Here is a 22653-nt window from a genome sequence, read left to right as displayed (position 1 = left end):
CTTCATCTTGCTTGTTGTTTTCTTTCTCCTGAGGGAGTTGTACTCTCCGTTATTGGGCAGTGTTTGCCTTGTCACTGCCGTGGAATATTTCCTGAGGGCTGGCATTGTTGGTCAATCTTTTTTGAGGCAGTGTGGCTTTTCTGGAGTGTTGATGGGGCTAACAGTGTTTCTTTGAAGCAAAGGAGGGCTTCCTGAGGGCAGGCAGGACTGGGAGGTCTACACCGTGATGGTAGCAGATTTCACTTTGCCATGCAGAGCTTGCTCTGGTGTTTTTAGGCTGTGGGGTTCTTGCAGGGGGTTGGCGGTGTTGGGCAGCTGTTCCTCAGGAGTGCATCACCTCCTGGGGGCTGGAGCAGCTATCTGGGTCACTGAGAACCTAAGAGGCTCTTCCCTAGGGCAGCCCAACTCAGAAGGACGGCCTGAGAATGTAGGCGGATCTTTTCACAGTCTGGCCGAGCTTGTTGCAGCTTTTCTGGGCTGCAGGGGCTCTTCCAGGGAGCTGGTGGTGCTGAGCAGCTATTCCCTGGGAGTGGTGCACCCCCTGGGGGCTTGGGCGGGTAGCAGGGCCACTGGAAACTCAAGAGGCTCCTCCCCAGGGCAGCCCAACTCAGAAAAACCGTCCGAGAATTAGGCCGATCTATTCACGCCCTGGCTAAGCTTGTTCTAGCTTTTCTGGGCTGCAGGCCTTTTCTCGGGGGCTGGTGGTGTTTGGTGCTGCTCTGCGGAAGTGTAGCCCCTCCAAAGGGCAAGCAGGCCTGTGCAGGGACAGCCCCTGCGGTGGTAGACTTCAGGCAATTGTTGAGGCCAGCCCTCCTGGATGGCAGGCAGCCCCAGGTCCGGTGAGAGCGTAGGGGGTGGTGGGGGTGGGGGGAGGGGATGCACTGGGAAGCACAGCTTTCAGCTAGCTAGCGGGCCTGTAAGCTTGCTGTGGTGTGGGGGGTATTCTATGGGGACCTACCCCTTCTTCTCTCCCCTCCCCAGCACGGGCACAGACCAGGCTCTTCTCCCAGGTTCCCTCTGATGCGGCTTTCCACTTCCCCGCCCCTAGAGTATTGCTCCCTTCCTCTGCGACAGCTTTGTTTTCTAGTCTCCCAGGCAGTCTCTGCCCCATCAAATGGTTTCTAGACCTCCCAAGCAGTTTCCGCTCCGCCCCGCCTCCCCAGCCCGGGGACTAACCTCTGGAGCCGAGGTCTCAGTGCCCAGCCCCCACGTCCCCCGGCCCTTTCCCGGGGACTAACCTCTGGAGCTGAGTATTCGGTGCCCAGCGGTAGATATTTTAAAAGATAGTGGTTAACTCAGACAGGGGTTAAACTTGATGATCATTATAAGGACTAAGAGCCTAAAGTTAGTTAATTTCTATCAGGGCTGCCCTAGCTCATTTCCTTTCCATCAGCTCTGCAAAATGCTTTTCTGTTTTCATTGTCCTCTAATCACCCTTCCTCCACAGCACTTCTCTAGCAAGATTTCCAGTGACATGCCAATGCCAGGGTGGCAAGAATATTCCTTCCAGATGCAGGCACTAAAGTGGGCAAGTCTACTAAGATTAAAAAAATAAAACTGACTCAAAGTCAGTCTACTTTTTAATACCCCTATGAGTCACTGAGTCTAAACAATGTCAGTGACAAACTACTCCTCCCACCAAAAGAAAAATCTTTACTCAGTGTTTTAAACAATTGCTGTGATTACAGTTGGCTTTCAGTATTACATACATGAGATTTAATTGAGCACATGATTAATAGCATATCCTTTTACAAATATTTTTACATGGAAATTAATTCACTGAATTCCCAGTGATACAATCAACACTCCAAACGTGTTCATCAGGTGGGTAAATTTGTAACGATTCAATACTGTTCAAGCTCACTTCAGGAGCAATTTCCACGCCCACTGCCTATAGTACTACACATACCCACATTTAAATACAAGCAGTCCTTGCTTTGCATGATACTGTGGGACTAAAAATGACCATGCCAACAGAAGCCAGGCAAAACAATCTTCACAATCAATGGGGAAAAGTACAATTCTTCTGTGACTTCTAAACTTTTTGGTTGAAACATTATAAAAACTACTACTGTAGATAAGTAGAGAAATGAAAGAAATAATAAAATTGCTCCTTATTTAGTACATTATAACTTAAGACACAAGAAACAGCATGAATTAAAGGTGTTTTGTTTCTTCGTTAAGCAGTTTGAATGGCACTTGCCTTTTTGTCCTAGGTCTTATGATCTGGAATGAGCGTTTTTGTCTATGCCTTGACAAATTGTTAAACTTATTCCTAGGTTTAAATAAGCTTTCAACATTTTTTTCCTATGCTTTTTCAATGTTGTGATCTCTAAGAATTTAATCTTTATATTTTTCATCACAGCCACTTACCTCATAACATCAGTAAATTCACCTCCACTGAGGTCCTCCAGCTGCATTTCTAGAGTCTCAAACAATGCTGTGTCAACATTAACAAGGTCAGTTATTTCTCCTATAAACTTCGTTCCTGTTATATTTGGATTTCACTTCCAGCATTATCACTTTCATTTTTTTTGCTACATTCATCACTGTTGGTCGATTTCCTCTTTCGACCATCCACTTCTGTAAAATGTCATGTGGATAATCACTGGGCAATAAGTACTCAACTATACACTTCACTGTGCATGAACCAAGAGATTCACAGGGACCAACACCCAGACTTTTATAGAAGTGTTGGGATTGGTCACTGACCATGACCCACATCTGTTATTTATGCTGTGATAGGTGGGCTGAAGAGTCAGCCATATAAGTTTGCACCTCACACAATTCCTTACAGTTAATAAACTAAACTAGCAATTGAAATTTGAGCCCTGTTGTTGAGGGGCCAATGTTATTTTACTAAGCTATGGTAACTGAAATTTGTGTCCATGGGAACCATGCAAAGCAAGGCCTGCCTATAGTAGATTCTCCATGATGATAGTATGGGGATTATGAAGACGGATAAACAGAACTTGTGTTACCTCAACTTTGTCATTCTGTGTGACCAGTTGATGTTTAGATTTGTATGTAATACTTTAGTATAAATAGTGCAAAAAAAAGCAATGTTTAGTAAGTGTAAATTTTAGTTCATACATGATTTTATAAAATACTTAATATGTAACAAATATTTGAATGTTTAAAAGTGAAATTTATTCTTTTTAGATTTTTAACTTTTAAAATACAAAGAATAAAAAAATTATTACTGAAAACAGCTGTCATATAAACAAGGAATGTGTTTAAAAAATGATACATTCTGTGTCAAATATACTAGGCATGAAGTTGGAATTTTCCAAAAGGTGGATCTGATCTTATATTTCCTCTGATCAAAATTTTTTGGAGGCAGGATCAAGATGGCAGAGGAGTAAGATGCGATGTTCATCTTCTCCCACAAACATGACAACAACAACCCCATTTACATGTACAATAGTCCACACAGAACATTTACTGAATGCTGGCAGAAGACCTCAGACCCCCCAAAAATGACAAAAAAAAAAAATCCACATAACTAGGTAGAACAAAAGGAAAACAAAAAGAGACAGAACAGAAAAAAAGGAATCAGGATGGGACCAGCACTCCTGGGAGGGAGCTGTGAGAGAGGAAAGGAATGTGCAATTTGGGAGGACACCTAACTGATGGTGAGATCAGGCCACAGCTTTGAGACACTCAGGCAGGGGCTGGGCATTGAGAATCAAGTCTTCAGGGGTCAGTTCCAGGGAGATGATTAGGGATGATAGTGTGGAAACAGCCTGAAGGGCTAAGGAATGAGTGGTATATACGCTATGGGCTAGAGAGGGGAGCACCACAGCTAAGGGAACCTGGGAGGAGGCCTGGGCCTACAGGAGAAGCAAGGTACCATTGTTGGAGATGGACAGAGAAGGAGGGGTGGGACAACCATATCTTTCTTTGTGCATGCAGGGGCTCTCAGGTGTCAGGGAACCTCTTGTGCAGGCTACAAGGGGTTGGTGCAAATCACTGCAGTCATCTCAGACTCCAGAGGCGAGCTCAGCCCGCCATCAATAGGGGTCCTGTGTATGGGCAACCCGCATAGCCCCAGTCACCTCAGGGGTCACAGCCCATGGGGGTGGCCTGCAACCAAGCACCAGCCATTTCCTTCATCCCCCCTGGGAATGCCTTTACCATTGCCAAGGGCTCTGGATGCCACCCCCAACTCCATGAGGATCATTGCCACTGCCCAGGATACCGCAACCAGGAGTAGCCTGCACCCCCACCCTCCCCATGGGTCCTCACCACTACCAAGGGCCCAGAAACTAGGCACTAAGCTACAGGTGCTGACCATCAACCCCACCTCCCTGGAAGCACTAACAGGCCATACACCTGCACATCCTCTATCAAGGGGATAATCTCCTGCACACGGTGAGGAAAGAGACAGCAAGCATCCAAACCAAAAGCAGCCCTCATTACAAAAAAACAAAAAACAAAAAAACACCAGAAAACGGTAAGCCCTCACAAGCTATCCGGGGACACTCCCAATATAAATAGCTCTCCAAAACTACAGTAAAAAATTGTTTTGCCTAAACTCACAGAATAAGAAAAAATATAAGCAAAATTAAGAAGTATAGGAACCATTCCCAGTTAAAAGAAAAGAGAATTCCCCTAAAGGAGCAAACAATGAAACAGGCCTCTAAAGTCAAATACACATGGAATTCAAAAAGGAAGTAATGAAAATACTGAAGGAATTAAGAACAGATATCAACAGTAATGTGGATTATTTCAAATAAGAACTAGAAACTATGAGGAACCAAGAAAAATTAGAAAGTTAATTTGCAGAGACAAAAGCTTAGTTAAAGGAATTGAACAGCAGAAGAAATAATGCAGAGGAAGAAATTAGTGGCTTGGAAGATAGAATAATGGAAATCACCAAATCATAATGGTAGACAGAAAACCAAATGGGAAAAAAATGAAAGCAATATAAGAGATCTATGGGATAATATAAAGTGGGCCAATCTTTGCATAACAGGGATTCCAGAAGGAGAAAGAAAATAAAAGGAGATAGAAAATATATTTGAAGAAGTTATGTTTGAAAACTTTCCAAATCTAAAGAAACACATATTCAGATACAGGAAGCACAGACGGTCCCAAACAAGTTGAAAAGCAAAGAGTTAATTATAAGGGAATCCCCATAAGGCTATCAGCTGGTTTTCCTACAGGAAAGCTCCAGGGCAGAAGAGAATGGTAATATATAGTCAAAGTTCTAAAAGGGAAAAAAATCTCAGCAAGATTATTACCTAAAATAAAAAATTTCTCCAACAAAAACAAAAAGAATACAGTAATACTAAACCCATTCTAAAAGAAATATTGAAAGATCTCTTCTAAATAGGAAAGAAAGAAGATATAAGATGGAGGAAATCACAATTGCAAAGTTAATAAATAAGCCAATATACAGATCAAAAGAAAAAAAAAAACTGTGTGTGAAAGCAATGATAAACACAGGGAACAGCAAAAGGATAAATATGAAGATGTAAAAAAGAACATCAAAATCATAAAATGTGGGAAGAGTGAAAAATATACTCTTCTTTAGAAAGTGTTTGAGCCTATTTGAGCATTAGTCTAAAGCAAGCAGTTATAGGAAGGGGTTAATGTACCTGAAAAATGGCAACCACAAATCAAAATCAAACAATACGCACAAAAACCAAAAGGAAAAGGATACAAGCATAAAATAAAAAGAAATCATCCAACCAAAAGAAGGGAAAGAAACAAAGAATCAATTGGAAAACAAGGTTTAAAATGGAAATAAATACATACCTATCAATGATTACCTTAAATGTCAATGAACTGAATATTCCCATCAAAAGACCGAGTGGCTGACTGGATAAAAAAAGACCCTTCAATATGCTGCCCACAAGAGACTCACCTTAGGGCAAAGGACATATATAAATTGAAAATTGGATGGAAAAAGATATTTCATGCAAATGAAAATGACAGGAAAGTGGGAGTTACAATACTCATATGAGACAAAACAGACTTTAAAACAAAGGCCTTATGGTAAAGGACACTATTTAATGGTAAAAGTATCAATTCAAGAAGAGGATATTATACTTGTCATTATATATGCCCTAATACAGGAGAACCCAAATACAAACACTAACAGATATAAAAGGAGAAATTGATGGAAATGCAATAATAGTAGGAGAATTTAACATTCCACTCATATCAATGGACAAACCCTCTAAAAAGAAAATCAATAAAGCAAAAGAGATCTGAAATGATACAATAGAAGTTAGATATAATTGATAGTTTCAGGATACTACATCCAAAAAAAAAAAACCACAACAACAACAGCAAAAAACCAGAATATACATTCTTTTCAAGTGCACATGGAATATACTCTAGTTTTGTGCCTCAGTTATGTGGCCACTCCTAACCTCAAGAAATTTAAGAGCATAGAAATTACTTCAAGCATTCTCTCTGACCACAATGGCATGAAACTAGAAATCAACCACAGGAAAGGAAATGAGAAAAAAGCAGACTACATGTAGAACAAAAAACATGCTACTAAAATATCAATGGGTGAATAAGGAAATCAAAAGGGAAATTAAATACCTCAAGACAAATGACAACAAGAAGACAACCATTGAAATCTATGGGATGCTGCAAACACAGTTCTTGGAAGTTCATGGTGATACAGGCCTTCCGCAAAAAATAAGAAAAATCTCAAAGCAACAATCTAACCTATAACCTATAAGAGTTAGAAAAAGAACAAACAAAACCTAAAGTCAGCAGAAGGGAGGAAATCATAAAGATCAGAGGAAATCAATAAAACAGAGATTCAAAACACAAAAAGAAAGAAAAAAAAATCAATAAAACCAAGAGTTGGTTCTCTGAAAGCATAAACAAAATTGACAAACCCCTGACCAGACTCATCAAGAAGAGAGAGAACCCAAAAAAACAAAAATAAGAAATGAACAAGGAGAAATCTCAGTGGATACTACAGAAATACCAAAAAAAAGACACTGCTATGAACAAATATATGCCAAAAATTTGATAACCTAGAAAAAATGGACAACTTTTTAGAAACTTACAGCCCACCAAAACTGAACCAAAAAGAAATAGATCATTTGAACAAACTCATCACTAGAAATGAAATTGAATATGTAATAAAAACATTCTCTACAGACAAAAGCCCAGGAGCAGATGGCTTCACAGGAAAATTCTACAAAAACATACAAAGAGGAATGTGTACCCATCCTTCTTACACTTTTCCAAAAGGTTTAAGAAGAAAAAAACACTCCCAAAGACATTCTATGAAGCCACCATCGCCCTATTTCCAAAACCAGAAAAAGATACTACAAAAAAAGAAAATTATAGGCCAATATCTTTGATGAATATAGATGCAAAAATTCTCAACAAATTTTAGCCAGGCAAGTCCAACACATAAAAAAGATCATGCACCATGATCAAGAGGGATTCATTTCAAGTTCACAAAGATAGTTCAACACATGCAGATCAATCAACATCATACACCACATTAACAAAGAAAAGTAAACCCACATGATTATCTCCATAGATGTAGAAAAAGCACTGACAAAGTTCAACATCAATTCATAATAAAAACTCTTTCCAAACTGGGTATAGAGGAAACATCTCAACATAATAAAAATCATTTATGACAAATCCACAACCAATATATAACAACGCTCAGTGAAGAAAAACTGAGAAAGCCTTCCTGCTAAAATCTGGAACAAGACAAAGACACCCACTCTCCTCACTTTTATTCAACAACACAGCATTGGAGGTCCTGGCCATAGCAATCAGAAAAACAAAAGAAATAAAAGGTATGCAAATTGGAAGAGAAGAGAGAAAATCGTCACTCTATGCAGATGACACGATACTATATGTAGAAAATCCTAAGGACTTCACACAAAAACCACCTGAACTGGTCAAATTCAGCAAAGTAGTATGATACAAAATTAACATTGAACAATCAGTTGCATTTTTTATCTAACAATGAAATATTAGAAAAGAAACATTAAAATAACACTCCCAAAAATTAAATACTTAGAAATAAGCCTGACCAAGGAGGTGAAAAGACTTATACACTGAGAACTGTAAAACATTAATCAAGGAAAATAAACAGGATTCAGAGAAATGGTAAGATATCTCATGCTCTGGATTGTAAGAATTAATGTTGTTAAAATGGCCATACTATCCAAGATAATCTACAGATTTAATATGATCCCTGTCAAGTTACTTAACCATGATATTTTTCACAGAACTAGAATAATCCAAAAATTCATATGAAACTAAAGCAATTCTGAGGGGAAAAAATGAAGCAAGAAGAATAACTCTCCCAGACTTCAGAGAATATTACCAAGCTACAGTAATAAAGACAATGTGGTACTGGTACAGAAACAGATATACAGACCAATGGATCAGAATAGAGAACCCAGAAATAAACCCAAGACACCTAAGGTCAATTAATCTTCAACAAAGGAAGCTAGAACATAAAATGGGAAAAAGATAGTCTCTTCAGCAAGTAGTGCTGGAAAAACTGGACAGCTGCATGTAAATCAATGAAACTAGGACACACCCTCACACCATGCACAAAAATAAACTCAAAATGGTTTAAAGACTTAGACATAAGATATGACATCATAAAACTCTTAAAAGAGAACATAGCTAAAACATTCTCTGACATCAATTGTACAAATGTTTTCTTAGGTCAGTCTCCCAAGGCAATAGAAAGAAAAACAAAAGCAGGTAGGTGGGGGGGGACACATTCAAACTGACAAGATTTTGCACAGCAAAGGAAACCATTAAAAAAAAAGAAAAGACAACTCAAAGAATGGGAGAAAATCTTTGCAAAGGATGCAAAGAACAAGGGCCTACTCTGCAATATCTGTGCCTACTTTGGGACCATTCTTTCACAGAACACATTTGGAAAATTCTGCTCAATGAAATACAGCAAGTTGTGGCCAATGAGCAAAAAAAGAACTGGTACAATAGAGTTCTTAGCTCTCCATGCTATTCGTGCAGGGTTCTGCTGCCCCAGGCAGCTGGATCGCATAAGAGGTTCCACACTGCATCTAGCTCGTACCAGAAAGGCCTTCATCAAGAGGTGAGAAAGCAATAGCCAAGTCACAGAAGCAAAAATGTCCATCCACAGAGGAAGGGATAAAGAAGATGTGGTACATATACTATGCAGCAATAACAAAGAATGAAATAATGGCTTTTACAGAAATGTGGATGGGCATAGAAATTATCATATTAAGTGAAGTTAGTGAAAAGGCAAAAATGTTATCACTTAAATGTGGAATCTAAAAAAAAAAAAGACAAATGAACTTATTTGTAGAACAGAAACAGACTCAGACATTGAAAACAACCTTTATGGTCACCAAAGGGGACAGGTGGTGGGGGGAGGGATGGACTAGGGATTTGGGATTGCCATATGCACATATGGAATGATTGACCAAAGGGGACCTGCTGTATAGCACAGAGAACTCTACCCAATATTCTGTGATCACCTATGTGGGAAAAGAATCTGTAAGAGAATGGATGTGTGTACATGTATAACAGAATCACTTTTTTGTACAGCAGAAAGGATCACAACATTGTAAATCAACTATACTTCAATGAAACTTTAAAAAAATGAAAAAAGATGTAAAAATAATTGCTTTTAATTACAATTAAGATACCATGATATATATTTTTAAGTTTGAGCATGTATGAAAGATAATTTTTGCAAAGAGAACTCCTGTTGGTAACTCATACAGCAAGAAGACTCTCTCTTCTTAAGTAGAATTACTTGATTAAAATTTGGAGAAAGAGGAGTTCCTGTAGTGGCTTCACTGTCAACAAACCCGACTAGTTTGGGTATCCATGAGGAAGTAGGTTCAATCCCTGGCCTTGCTCAGTGGTTAAGGATCCGGTGTTGCCATGAGCTGTGGTGTAGGTGGCAGACAGTTCTTGGATCCTGTATTGCTGTGGCTGTGGTATAGGCCAGCAGCTACAGTTCCAATTCGAACCCTAGCCTGGGAATCTCCACAAGCCACAGGTGTGGTCCTAAAGAGACAAAAATTTGGAGGAAGAGAATAAGATTAATATTAGGTCATGTTCTTAATATGTTCTGCTTAAAGGAATTGTTGCAAATATCCTGCCCAAGAAAGGAAACTGCCTTTTTTTTTTTTTTACGTAATTTTAGATATCAATTCAAACATGTAACTTATTTTTGCTGAATTCTTTAAGCACCTCTGTCAAGAAGGAAATCTTAATTAGGTAAGTGAACCTCAGATGTTTATAGTCCTTGGGGAATAAAGTTTACCAAAAAAAAAAAAAAAACAAAAAAAACAAACAAACAAAAAAAAAACAAAAACCAAAAACCAAAAAAAAAAAAAAAAAAACTCTAGAGGGTTCCTTTAAGAAATGAACAAAGAAGGAAGAGCAGTTCCCAACCAGGAGAAGCAAACTGGAGGAAAGAGCGGGCTTCTGAATGTTAATACCATCACTGCAAATTAGTTTTAATATAAGTAATTAATCAACTTTTGTCACTTTTTGTGATACATGGTGAACATTCTGTGTGAGGTCTGTCCTTCACTGTACTACTTCAAGTTTAAAAGCCTGAGGCTTTTAGAACTTGCCTTATGACATTGGCGAGGCCCTTTTTATAGACTAATGAACATGCCAAGAATTTCAAGCTAACAAAAGAGACAAAGGTACCATTTTTCAGTTTGAGAACTTTTTCATGCCCACTTCAAGAACCTTTAACACTTCGGTCCCCTCTGCTCAGATGCCAGCCAGCTCACTGGAGGGATCAGCTTTTCACTTCAACCTGAGTGCCATCCTTCCTAGGACCAGGGACAAGGGAAAATCCTGACATCACTTTATGCAAATTTCCCTTTGTGTAATCTCTCCTAGAAACTTACAGTGGAATTATCAGGAAAAAATAAATCCACACTCACTGAGATTAAGTGTCTAAGCAAAGGGCCAGGCTGGATTGGAGAAAATCTCAGCCTTGATTCCTCTGACAGCCCATCATGCATTCTACACACAGATGTGGGGACCTGGAAGGCTGGGTCCTGGCTCTAATTTCTGCCTGCTACTAAACTGCCACCTTTTCTATAAAAGCTTAAATTACTAGTATTGAATAATGTGCCCTCATAGGCTGCAACTTCTGTTCATGGCATGCTTACAAACAAGTGGATTTCCTGTTTCTTGAGCCTAACTTAGCAGGACAGAATCTCACTGTTGGGGGGATTTTAAAATTCAATTTATTAATATTTCCTTTACATATGTAAGTATGCCCATTATGCAATAAAAGAAAAACAGAAAGGACCAAAATTTCATCACCCATAATATGTAAGTATTAACATCTAAAATTTTTTCTTTTGACTTTTTTTATAAAAGTATAGTCAATTTACAATGTTGTGCCAATCTCTGCTGTAAAGTGACCCAATCTTACATACTTATACATTCCTTTTCTTAATATACATCCCTTTTCGTATATTTTCCATCATGGTCTATCCCAAGAGAGACTGGATATAGTTCCCTGTGCTATACAGCAGGATCTCATTGCTTATCCATTCTGAATGCAATGGTTTCCATCTACTAACCCCCAACTCCCAGACCAGACCACTCCCTCCCCCTCGTCCTCAGCAACCACAAGTCTGTTCTCTATGTCATTTCTTTCTATCTTTTTTCTCCCATAACTTGTGTTTCACCATTAAACTTCCAGGGAGAATGAGCATAATTGAGACTAAGTGAATTCTGACCAAATTTACTTACTGTGAGGTTCAACTGCCCTGTGAGACCTCACACCCCATAAGAGCCATTGGGTCACCCCATCAGTGTGGAAAGAGGACTCAGGGCCCAACAGGTGACACGATCTTGATTTTCCTCATGGTCAAGTGTGGCAAATGGAAGAGGTGAGGATTACTAATCAGAGAAGGTGAAGCTCAGCTACCAGCTTTCTCCTTCCTGCTCTTGAATTCCATTACTACTTCTTTGCCCAGACACAGTCTTCCTATCCTCACCCAGGGTGGTTTCCATTGCCAGTTGAGCATTCTCTGGGCACTCTGAAGGGTACTCTAGAGTTATGTGTTGCTTCAAAGCCAACCACTCAATTAGCCAACCCTCTGTCCTAGTGCTCAGCCCAGCACGATCTGCACAGGCACGTGGGTCAAAAGGGAAGCTCTGTATAAATGAATTCTAAAATCCTTCCTTCCTTCACAGCAAGTTCACAGAAATTTATCTTGTCACCAAGAGGAAAACATAAACCTTGCTGCTGTCACTGAGGTTGTGCCAGTGTGGCTGTCTTTAACAGCATTTCTCAAAAAGTTAAATTCTGTGTGAAAAAATAAAATTTCAGTCTTAACATAGACTTTAACATCAAATAGGCTGAAATTCTTCTTCAAGAGACTAACTTAAAAATGTACTGTGTGAACATGAGCAAGCGGTATCTGAAAGGAGAAACCTAAGTGGTGAATAAATATGGGAACACAGGTTCCACCCTCAAGAATCAAAGGAATGCCAAACAAAGCATACATGCTTTTGTTTATCTAACTAGAAAAGTGTTTTTAATTACATACTTGGTGTCAGCATTGGCTAGGATATGCAGAGAGCTTCTGGTCATAAATATACAACTGGTGGGAGTAGTTTGATAAAAACAATTTCTCAAATAGAAATTTGGAAATAACATACACACATATACCCCAATACATAACCAAAATAAGTTTCAGAACAATTCCCAGTGGTGGACCAAGAAGATGTGATACCAATTGCCCCCTTCAAACAGAGCCACTGGCAGTCTGATGCTGGCCTATGACTGCTTACGTAAACAAAACCTGTGTCATGGAATTCCCTGGTGGCTCATTGGGCTAGGGATCTGGCTTTGTCACTGCTATAGCTCTGGTTACTGCCTGGGCATGGTTTCAATCCCTCACTGGGGAACTTTCAACATGCCATGGGTGTAGCCAAAAAATGAAAAAATAAAACGTGTCAGATTTGATCAGGGGAAAAAAGTAGAAGCTATACAGAATCTGATTCAGTGATACTATTTGTGATTCTAAGGATGTAATTAGTAATATACATAAAGACTTGTGTCCTCAGAGTTGATAAAAAACTGGAAAATATTCAGTAATAAGGAAGTTATAAAATATTGCACAGACCCTTAGCAGTATGCTCTGCAGCCATTAATAAGATATTGGAGGAAGGTTAGAAAACATGGAAAAAAGCTAGTTACAAAGAAATACACAACATGTAAACACATTTTTGTAGAAAAATACATTCGTGGAAACACAAACATCTAGAAGATGGTCTGGAGAGGAGTCAACAGTGGTTATCTCAGAGTGAGGAGGAATGGAGTCAAGGTTAGAAGGGTGGCAGGTAGTTAAGTGGGAAGGTCTGTGATATGCTTGATGAACATTCTAACTCTGCTGCTGTGGGAACTGTAGCAACTTGTTGACAGATTCCTTATCTGTAAAATGGGGATAATGCAATTTTTTAGAGTTTGGGAAAGGATTAAACAAGGTATTTTTATACAGAGTTTATATACAGAGTATAACACCTGATATAAATACTAACTGATAAAATTGTAAAATTTTGTGTAATTTCCAGTTTTCTATGATGAAAATGTATTACTTTTATCATTGCAAAAAATTAGAATTCTGTTATTTACTTACAAGTAGTGATATGTATGCTTAATTACTCAGGAGGGCAGTATCCACGGTTTATTTTGAAATGCATCAAGAAGTAATATGGACTTGGAGTTCTTGTGGCTCAGCAGGTTAAGAATTTTACTAGTATCCATGAAGATGTGGGTTTGATCCCTGGCCTCACTCAGTGGGTTAAAGGATCCAGCGTTGCTGCAAGCTGTGGTGCAGGTCGCAGATGTGGCTTGGATCTGGCGTTACTATGGCTGTGGTATCAGCTGGCAGCTGCAGCTCTGATTCTACCCCCAGCCTGGGAACTTGCATATGCTACAGGTATGGCCCTAAAAAGACAAAAAGAAAAAAAAAAAGAAAAATGAAAGAGAAATAAGGTGGACTAAACAAAATACGAAAGGAAAAAGAAATCTCAACTGATACTGCAGAAATACAAAAAACCTTAAGAGATACTATGAACAATTATATGCTGACAAATTTGAAAACCTAGAAGAAATGAACTTTTTAGAAACAGAGTCTATCAAAACTGAATCAAGAGGAAATAGATAATTTGAACAGACAAATCTTTAGAAATGAAATAGAATTATGTTATTTAAAAAAAAAAAAAAAACTCCCTAGGAACAAAAGTACAGGACCAGATGACTTCACGGGCAAATACTACCAAACATACAAAAAAGATACCTATTGTTTTCAAACTCTAAAAGATTCAAAAAGAGGGAACACTTCCAAAGACATTATATGAAGCCAACCTAATGCCAAAACCAGGCAAAGATACTACTAAACAAGAAAATTATAGGCTAATAGGTTTAATGGCTATAGATGCAAAATTCTCAACATAATTTTAGCCAACCAAATCCAACGAAACACAAAAAAGATCATACACCACAACCAAGTAAGATTCATCCCAAGTTCACTAGGATGATTCAACATACACAAGTCAATGTAATACACCATATTGGCAAAAGTAAAAAGCCAAATGATCATCTCAACAGACACAGAAAAGGCATTTGACAAAATTCAACATCCATTCATGATAAAAACTCTTACCAAAGTCGGTATAAACATCTCAACAGAAGAAAAGCCATTTATGACAAACCCATTACCAATATAGAACTCAATAGAGAAAAGCTGAAAGCCTTCCTACTAAAATCTGGAACAAGACAAGGATGACTACACTCACCACTTTTATTCAACATAGTATTGGAAGTCCTAGCCATAGCAATCAAAAGAAATAAAAGCAATCAAACTGGAAGAAAAGAAGTAAAATTGTCACTGTATGCAGATGGCATGATACTATATATAGAAAACTCTAAGGAGTCCACATAAAAACTACTAGATCTGAAAAACAAATTCAGTAATGTATCATGATAAAAGATTAATATTCTGAAATCAGTTGCATTCTGAGGTCAGTTGCATTTATCAAAAAGGGAATGTGAAAAATACCTTTTAAAATTGCACCCCGTAAAATCAAATACCTGGGAATAAATTTGAGCAAGGGAGTGAAAGACTTACATACTGAGAATAATCAAGGAAATTAAAAAGGATACAAAGAAATGGAAAGATATCCCATGCTCCTGGATTATAAGAATATTATTAAAATGGCCATACTACCCAAAGAAATGTACATATTTAATGCAATCCCTATAAAGTTACTCATGATATTTTTTACAGAACTGGAACAAACAATCCAAAAAATTATATGCAAACAAAAAGACCGAGAATTGTCAAAGCAATCCTGATGGGGCAGGGGGAGCAGGAGGCATAACTCTAAGACTCAGATTATACTACAAAGCTATGTAATCAAAACAGCATGGTATTGGCACAAAAACAGATATACGGATCAATGGAACAGAATAGAGAGCCCAGAAATAAACCCAGGGACCTACAGTCAATTAATTTTTGGCAAAAGAAACAAAAACATAAAATGGGAAAAAAGTCTTCAGCAAGAGGTGTTGGGAAAATTGGACAGCTGCATGTAAATCAATGAAACTACAGCACACCCTCACACCATCACAGAAAGAAACTCAAAATGACTTAAACATAAGACATGACACTATAAAACTCTCAGAACATAGCTAAAACAGTCTCTGACACAAATTACACAATGTTTTCTTAAGTTAGTCCCCCAAGGCAATAGAAATAAACACAAAAATATATGGGACCTAATCAAACTTACAAGCTTTTGCACAGTAAAGGAAACCATAAAAAAAATAAAAAGACAACCTACAGAATGGAAAAAATTATTTTCAAACAATGCAGCTGACAAGGGCTTAAACTCCAAAATATACAAAGAACTCATACAACTCAATAGGAAAAAAATAAACAACCCAATCCAAAATTGGGTGGAAGATCTAAACAGACATTTCTCCAGTGGCCAGAAGGCACATGAAAAAAATGCTCAACATTACTAATTATTAGAGAAATGTGAATCAAAGCTACAATGAGGTACCACCTCACACTAGTCAGAATGGCCATCACTAATAAGTCTACAAATACAAATGCTGGAGGTGGTGTGAAGAAGAGGGAACCCTCCTATGCTGTTGGTGGGAATGGAAATTGGTGCAGCCACTATGGAAAACAGTAAGGAGATTCCTCAGAAAATTAAGAGCTACCATATGATCAAGCAATCCCATACCTGAGCATATATCCAGACAAAACTACAATTCAAAAAGATACATGCATCTACATGTTTATAGAAGAACTATTCACAATACCTAAGACATGGAAACAACCTAAGTGTCCATCAACAAGTGAATGGGTTAAGAAGACGTGTACATATATACCATGGAATACTACTCAGCCGTAAAAAAGAACAAAATGATGCCATTTGCAGCAACATGGATGCAACTAGATATTCTCATGCTAAGTGAATAAGTCAGAAAAAGACAAATGTATGATATTATTTATATGCAGAATCTAAGCTATGGCACAAATGAACCTATGTACAAAACAGAAACAGACTCACAGACATGGACAACAGACTTGTGGTTGCCAGGAGGGAGAGAGGAGGAAGTGGGATGGAGAAGGAGTTTGGGGTTAGTAGATGCAAACTATTACATCTAGAGTGGATAAAACACAAGATCCTACTGTATAGCACAGGGAATTCTATCCATCTCCTGAACTACACCATGATGGAAAATACTGAAAAAAAGAATGTATTAATACGTATGACTGAGTGACTTTGCTATAGAGCAGGATTGAGAATATTGTAAATGAACTATAACATAAAAAAAGAAGTGGACTTATGGCAGATAAACATATATTCACTGAAAATTCTTTCAACTTTTGATATACTTGAAACATTTATAATAAAATGTTGAAAAAGGATTTTTCATCTTAAATCTATTGCCTTTTTATTTACATAAGTAAAACACTCATTTTAACAAAGCATATAATAAAGACATATATAAGTAAAAATTAATCATTTGCCCAGTGTAGTCCTCATCAATTCCACACTTCTCAAAAGGTACCTTTGATATACTTCCACATACACTCATAAATTTGAACAAAGTTTTTCCATAGGATCGTATTATTCACATTACTTGGAACCCATGTTTTTAACACTTAGAAAAGTAACTTTTAGGGACTATAACTTACAGCATAAGGAATATGATCAATAATGCTAGAATAACTTTATACGGGGACAGAGGGTTACTAGACATTGTGGTGATGGTTTCATACATGGAAATATCAAATCACTATGTAGTACACCTGTAACTAGCAGAATCAGAATATTATATATCAAATATATTTCAATAAAAAGTAGCTTATTTAAAAAGTAAATGAAATCTGTCTCATATTAATGAGGTGATAAATTCCAAATTAACATATTTAGTTTTCTAAAATGATTTTTATTTTTTCCATTATAGCTGGTTTACAGTGTTCTGTCAATTTTCTTTTTTTTTTTTTTTTTTTTTTTTGTCTTTTTGCTATTTCTTGGGCCACTCCCACAGCATATGGAGGTTCCCAGGCTAGGGGTCGAATCGGAGCTGTAGCCACTGTCCTATGCCAGAGCCACAGCCATGCAGGATCCGAGCCGCATCTGTGACCTACACCACAGCTCACGGCAACGCCAGATCGTTAACCCACTGAGCAAGTGCAGGGACCGAACCCACAACCTCATGGTTCCTAGTCGGATTCGTTAACCACTGCGCCACGACAGGAACTCCTCAATTTTCTACAGTAAAGAAACCCAGTCTCACATACATATATACATACATTCTTTTTCCTCACATTATCCTCCATCACGCTCCATCACAAGTGACTAGATAGTTCCCAGTGCTATACAGCAGGATCTCATTGCTTACCCATTTCAAAGGCAATAGTTTGCGTCTATTAACCACAAATTCCCAGTCCATCCCACTCCCTCTCCCTTCTCCCTTGGCAACCACAAGTTTGTTCTCCAAGCCCATGAGTTTCCTTTCTGTGGAAAGGTTTCTTTGTGCCCTATATTAGACTCCAAATATAAGTGATATCATATGGTATTGCCTTTCTCTGACTTGCTTCACTTAGTATGAGATACTCTAGTTCCATCCATGTTGCTGCAAATGGCACTATTTTGTTCTTTTATATGGTTGAGTAGTATTTCATTGTGTATATATACAAAATTTTTTTTTCCCACTGTACAGCAAGGGAATCAAGTTATCCTTACATGTATACATTTTCCCCCACCCTTTGTTATGTTGCAATATGAGTATCTAGACATAGTTCTCAATGCTACTCAGCAGGATCTCCTTCTTAATCCAATCATTCATTGATGGACATTTAGGTTGTTTCCATGTCTTGGCTATTGTGAACAGTGCTATTTAATTTTTGTTATTAACATTTAATAGCAAAAGATAAAATACTTTGGCTTTTAAAATTATTTCATATTGCAATACAACATAACTGGGTATCTGTGCATGCCACCATCAGCTAGGGCTTTCTACCCACCTTCTCCTTCAGGTCCCAAGGCCACTTACTTCATTCCATCTACAGTGGCAATATCACCCCATTACCACTGAGGCCATTTTCTGGTGCTAGCACTGTAGCCCAAGATAGAGACAAAAAAACTTATCTGAGAGTCACACCTTTGAATATGCATTACCACAATTCCTGTTCATAATTGTATACAGAATGTAAAAACAAAATTAAATCAAGTAACAATGGCATCAAAGCTGCATCAATATACTTTGAACGGCTACACCCACCATGCAGAAGCAGAGTGGACCCACCCAAAATTTTGTTGGGATGTTAAGACTAATAACTCCATACACAGACCAAAAAGATTTCTAGGAAACATGGAAGAGGGAACACAACTGCCTAGAGTTTTCACCACCCTCAAGTTGGTAATTTATGGAAGGTAAAACTGGACAAAATTAACATGAGTTGAACATGAGTTCCAGGCCTTTGTTATTTAAGAGATGCTTAAATCTAGATGTGAGATGAATAGACATTATAAATATGCCCCTCAGAAACATATAAAGAGAAAAAAGAACACAAGCTAGCTTCATTCGTTAAGGCACAAATACTTCACCAAAATCACCAAAAAAGCTGATGAATTTGCCTCATGATGTGTGAGAGAATTAGCTTATTGTGATCATGAAAGGAATCTATTGATTTAATTGGAATTAGGATGGAATTGATTGGAGAAGTGATTCCTGATAATGAATTTTCCACCCATGGACAATTTCTCTCTTCATTCATATCTTAATGCCTCATTTACAGTCTTCATTATAATTTAATATCCATTTTACAGTTTTCCTTAGAGATATTGCCTATCTTTTTACTACATTAATTCATGAATACTTGGTATTTTCTGATATTTGCCAGATATTTTCCAGGTATTTGTTGCTGGTGTAAAGAAATGCAGCTGACTTTTATATAACCACCATATATATCCACCCACTTTGGTCCACCTACTATTTCTAATACATTATCATCATAGATTATTTTTGGTTTTCTACAAAAATGATCACATCATCTGCTAAGGACTTTTATGAATAAAATTTTACCACAAAAAAAAAAGGAGCATAGGTGTGTTGCATAGAGTGTCTTTGAAAAAATAATTAAGCAACTGGTAACATTGGTTGCTAATCTAGGTATTGAGTAATTTTATATATCATATCTCTTTTGAATTTTTTTTTTATGGCTGCACTCATGGCACATGGAAGTTCCTGGGCCAGAGACTGAATCTAAACTGCAGCAACACCAGATCCTTTAACCTACTACGCAGGGCTGGGTATCAGACCCCCACCTCCATAGTGAGCTGAGCTGCTGCAGTCAGATTCTTAACCCACTGTACCACAGAGGGAATTCCTCCCTTTTGAATTTGAACTGTTACATATTACCTATCACAAATAACAAACAATTTAAAAAAAAACAACAATCTTTAAGGCAGTTAAAATATGATTGAATAATTGGGCAAGTCAGGCATTCTGGGCCTCAGTTTGTCACATGCTAAGTGCCTTTAATTGGGCTAAATCCGAAGTTATAAATCCAAGTCCCTTGAGTTAAATCTGACCTAAAGGCATGTACTGTTGGGCTCTCATAGTGGGGTCTTGGTTTTTATCTAACTTCCAATATTAAAAAAAAAAAAAAAAGGTTTCAGTTGCAAGTTTAGGCTTCCAACTTCCTTATAAAATCTGACAACCCCAGAGCTTCCTCTTTGCAGACAGGGCAGAGACTGCCCAGCTTGAAGAGTCCCACCCCGTGGGATTTAGACATTTCCATGCTCACCTGTCTGGGTCCTTGTGGCCATTTGACTTTGCAAGCCTTGAGGGCACATCCCTAGTCCCTTCCTGCTGTGACGTATTACTATAAATACCCCAAGAAACTAGACACACAAAATGTGTGTATGTGCATTTCAGCTAGTTGGTAAGGTAGATAATAACATTTTATTTAAGGGAACAACAGCCGAAAAGGAAAATTATTTAATGACCATAAAGTATGCAGTGAGATGAAAATTTTATTTACAATTCAGATTCGTAAAATAAATTATGAGGCTGTTATTTCCTCTATAATTGATCTTGCTCATGAGAATCATCCACTGAGTTGCAGGGAGGGATCAAATTGTTTGGTCTCATTCAATAACCTTGATCCTGCTATTCGAAATGTGTCCATCAGGAACTCAGACTGGGCTTATATAAGTCAAGAAAGTGAAGCTCTCTACTCTTCTGCTCCAAGACTACATCTGGGTGTGCAGGCAAAGAGTATGGCTCAGATAACCTCACAATCTTGCTTGGGAAGGGAGTCTTGGCTCTCTTCCCATGTGCTTGACTATGAGCTGTTTGTGGAGGCTGCTAAGCTGAGGTTAGTCTGCCCCTGCCTCCCATGGAAGTCTGGTTTCCATTGCTCCTGCTAGGGATTAGCTTTCCAGGATGTCTCTTCCCTCTCAACTGGGCCAAAGCTCTAGGATTTTTCCCTGCTGGATCAGCCCCACCTTGGCTCTCACTAGCCCATCACAGCCCATCACACACATACCCTCCTCCAATTCTGGCCTTGACTTCCACTAGTTTCCTGCCCAAGGGTCACTCCACAGGCACTAAGGATCCTATTCCCCTTGAAACACAAGTTCCTTCTGGATGACTCTTCAGCCAGACTCTTGTTTCCTTGAGATCCCATCCACACAGAGGTGGACCAGAGATTCCATGAACCCAGATGCCAAGATGTCCCTCTCTGGGAAGGCAAATCTTGCTCCAATGTGAGTGCTTTGTGTGTTACTGGGTAGGCGGTTGTCTCTAGACCTTTTCAGTAACAGAGGTGGGGAAAGCATTTTTAAGGATGGAATGTATCATGATTTTATACTGGTCACTTCAATTAATTCTGATCTACACCATTTGTGCTTAATCAGCCTGATAACCACATCTCTTTTCTCCCAGGTTGAAAATTTCACTTCCCAGTAACACATGTTATATATACCCACATAAGACTCAGGACTAAAATACCAAAATTAGCAAGTGAAAATGACTGACAAGGATTAATCTCCAAAATATAAACACCTCCTGCAGCTCAACAGTTAAAAAAATAAATAAAAAATGGGCAGAAGATCTAAATGGATATTTTTTCAAAGAAGACATACAGATGGCCAAAAAACACACGAAAAAAGTGCTCAATATCACTAATTATTAGAGACATGCAAATCAAAACTACTGTGAGGTACCAACTTAAATCAGCCACAATGGCCATTACTAAAAAGTCTATGAACACTAAATGCTGGAAAAGGTGTGGAGACAAGGGAATCTCTTACTGTTGGTTGGAATGTAATTTGGCTCAACCGCTATAGAAAACAGTATGGAGGTTCTCAAAAAACTAAAAATAGAGCTACCCATATGATCCAGCAATTCCACTCCTGGGTATCTATCTGGAGAAAACCATAATCCAAAAGGATGCATGTACCCCAAATGTTCATTGTAGCACTATTTACGATAGCCAAGACATGGAATCAACCTAAATGCCCATCAACAGAGGATAAAGATGACGTGGTTTATATATACAATGGAATATTACTCAGCCGTAAAAAAGAATGAAATAATGTCATTTGTAGCAACATGAATGGACCTAGATATTATCATACTAAGTGAAGTAAGTCAGACAGTGAAAGACAATCATCATAGGATATCACCTATATGTGGAATCTGAAAAAAAAATTTAAAAAGGATGCAAATGAACTTATTTGCAGAACAGAAACAGACTCACATACTTTGAAAGCAAACTTATGGTTATCAAAGGAGACAGGTGGGTAGGATGGACTGGGGTTTGGGATTGGCATATGCAACTGAGGTATATGGAATGATTGGCCAATGGGTACCTGCTGTATAGCACAGAGAACTCTCCCCAATATTCTGTGATCATCTATGTGAGAAAAGAATCTGAAAGAGATGGATGTGTGTACATGTATAACTGAACCACTTTGTTGTAACAGTAGGAATTGTCACAAACTTGTATATCAACTATACTTCAGAAAGACTTAAAAATTTAAAAAATTACCACTGACAATATGCTTATTAAAAACAGTTTTTGTTTTGTTTTGCTGCACTCACAGCATTTGGAGGTTCCC

The 22653-nt window shown here is 38.1% G+C and overlaps 1 long non-coding RNA gene across 1 annotated transcript in view; it reads right to left on the bottom strand.

Moving 5' to 3' along the window:
* Positions 1-22653, bottom strand: part of LOC110260698 — a 42163-nt gene that overhangs the window by 7511 nt on the left and 11999 nt on the right. The window lies entirely within an intron of this gene.

The sequence above is a fragment of the Sus scrofa genome, chromosome 1 (assembly GCF_000003025.6).
Source record: "Sus scrofa isolate TJ Tabasco breed Duroc chromosome 1, Sscrofa11.1, whole genome shotgun sequence".
NCBI classification, from domain to species: domain Eukaryota; kingdom Metazoa; phylum Chordata; class Mammalia; order Artiodactyla; family Suidae; genus Sus; species Sus scrofa.
Note: the sequence above shows the minus strand (reverse complement) of the source record. Positions and strands in the feature narration are given on the sequence as shown.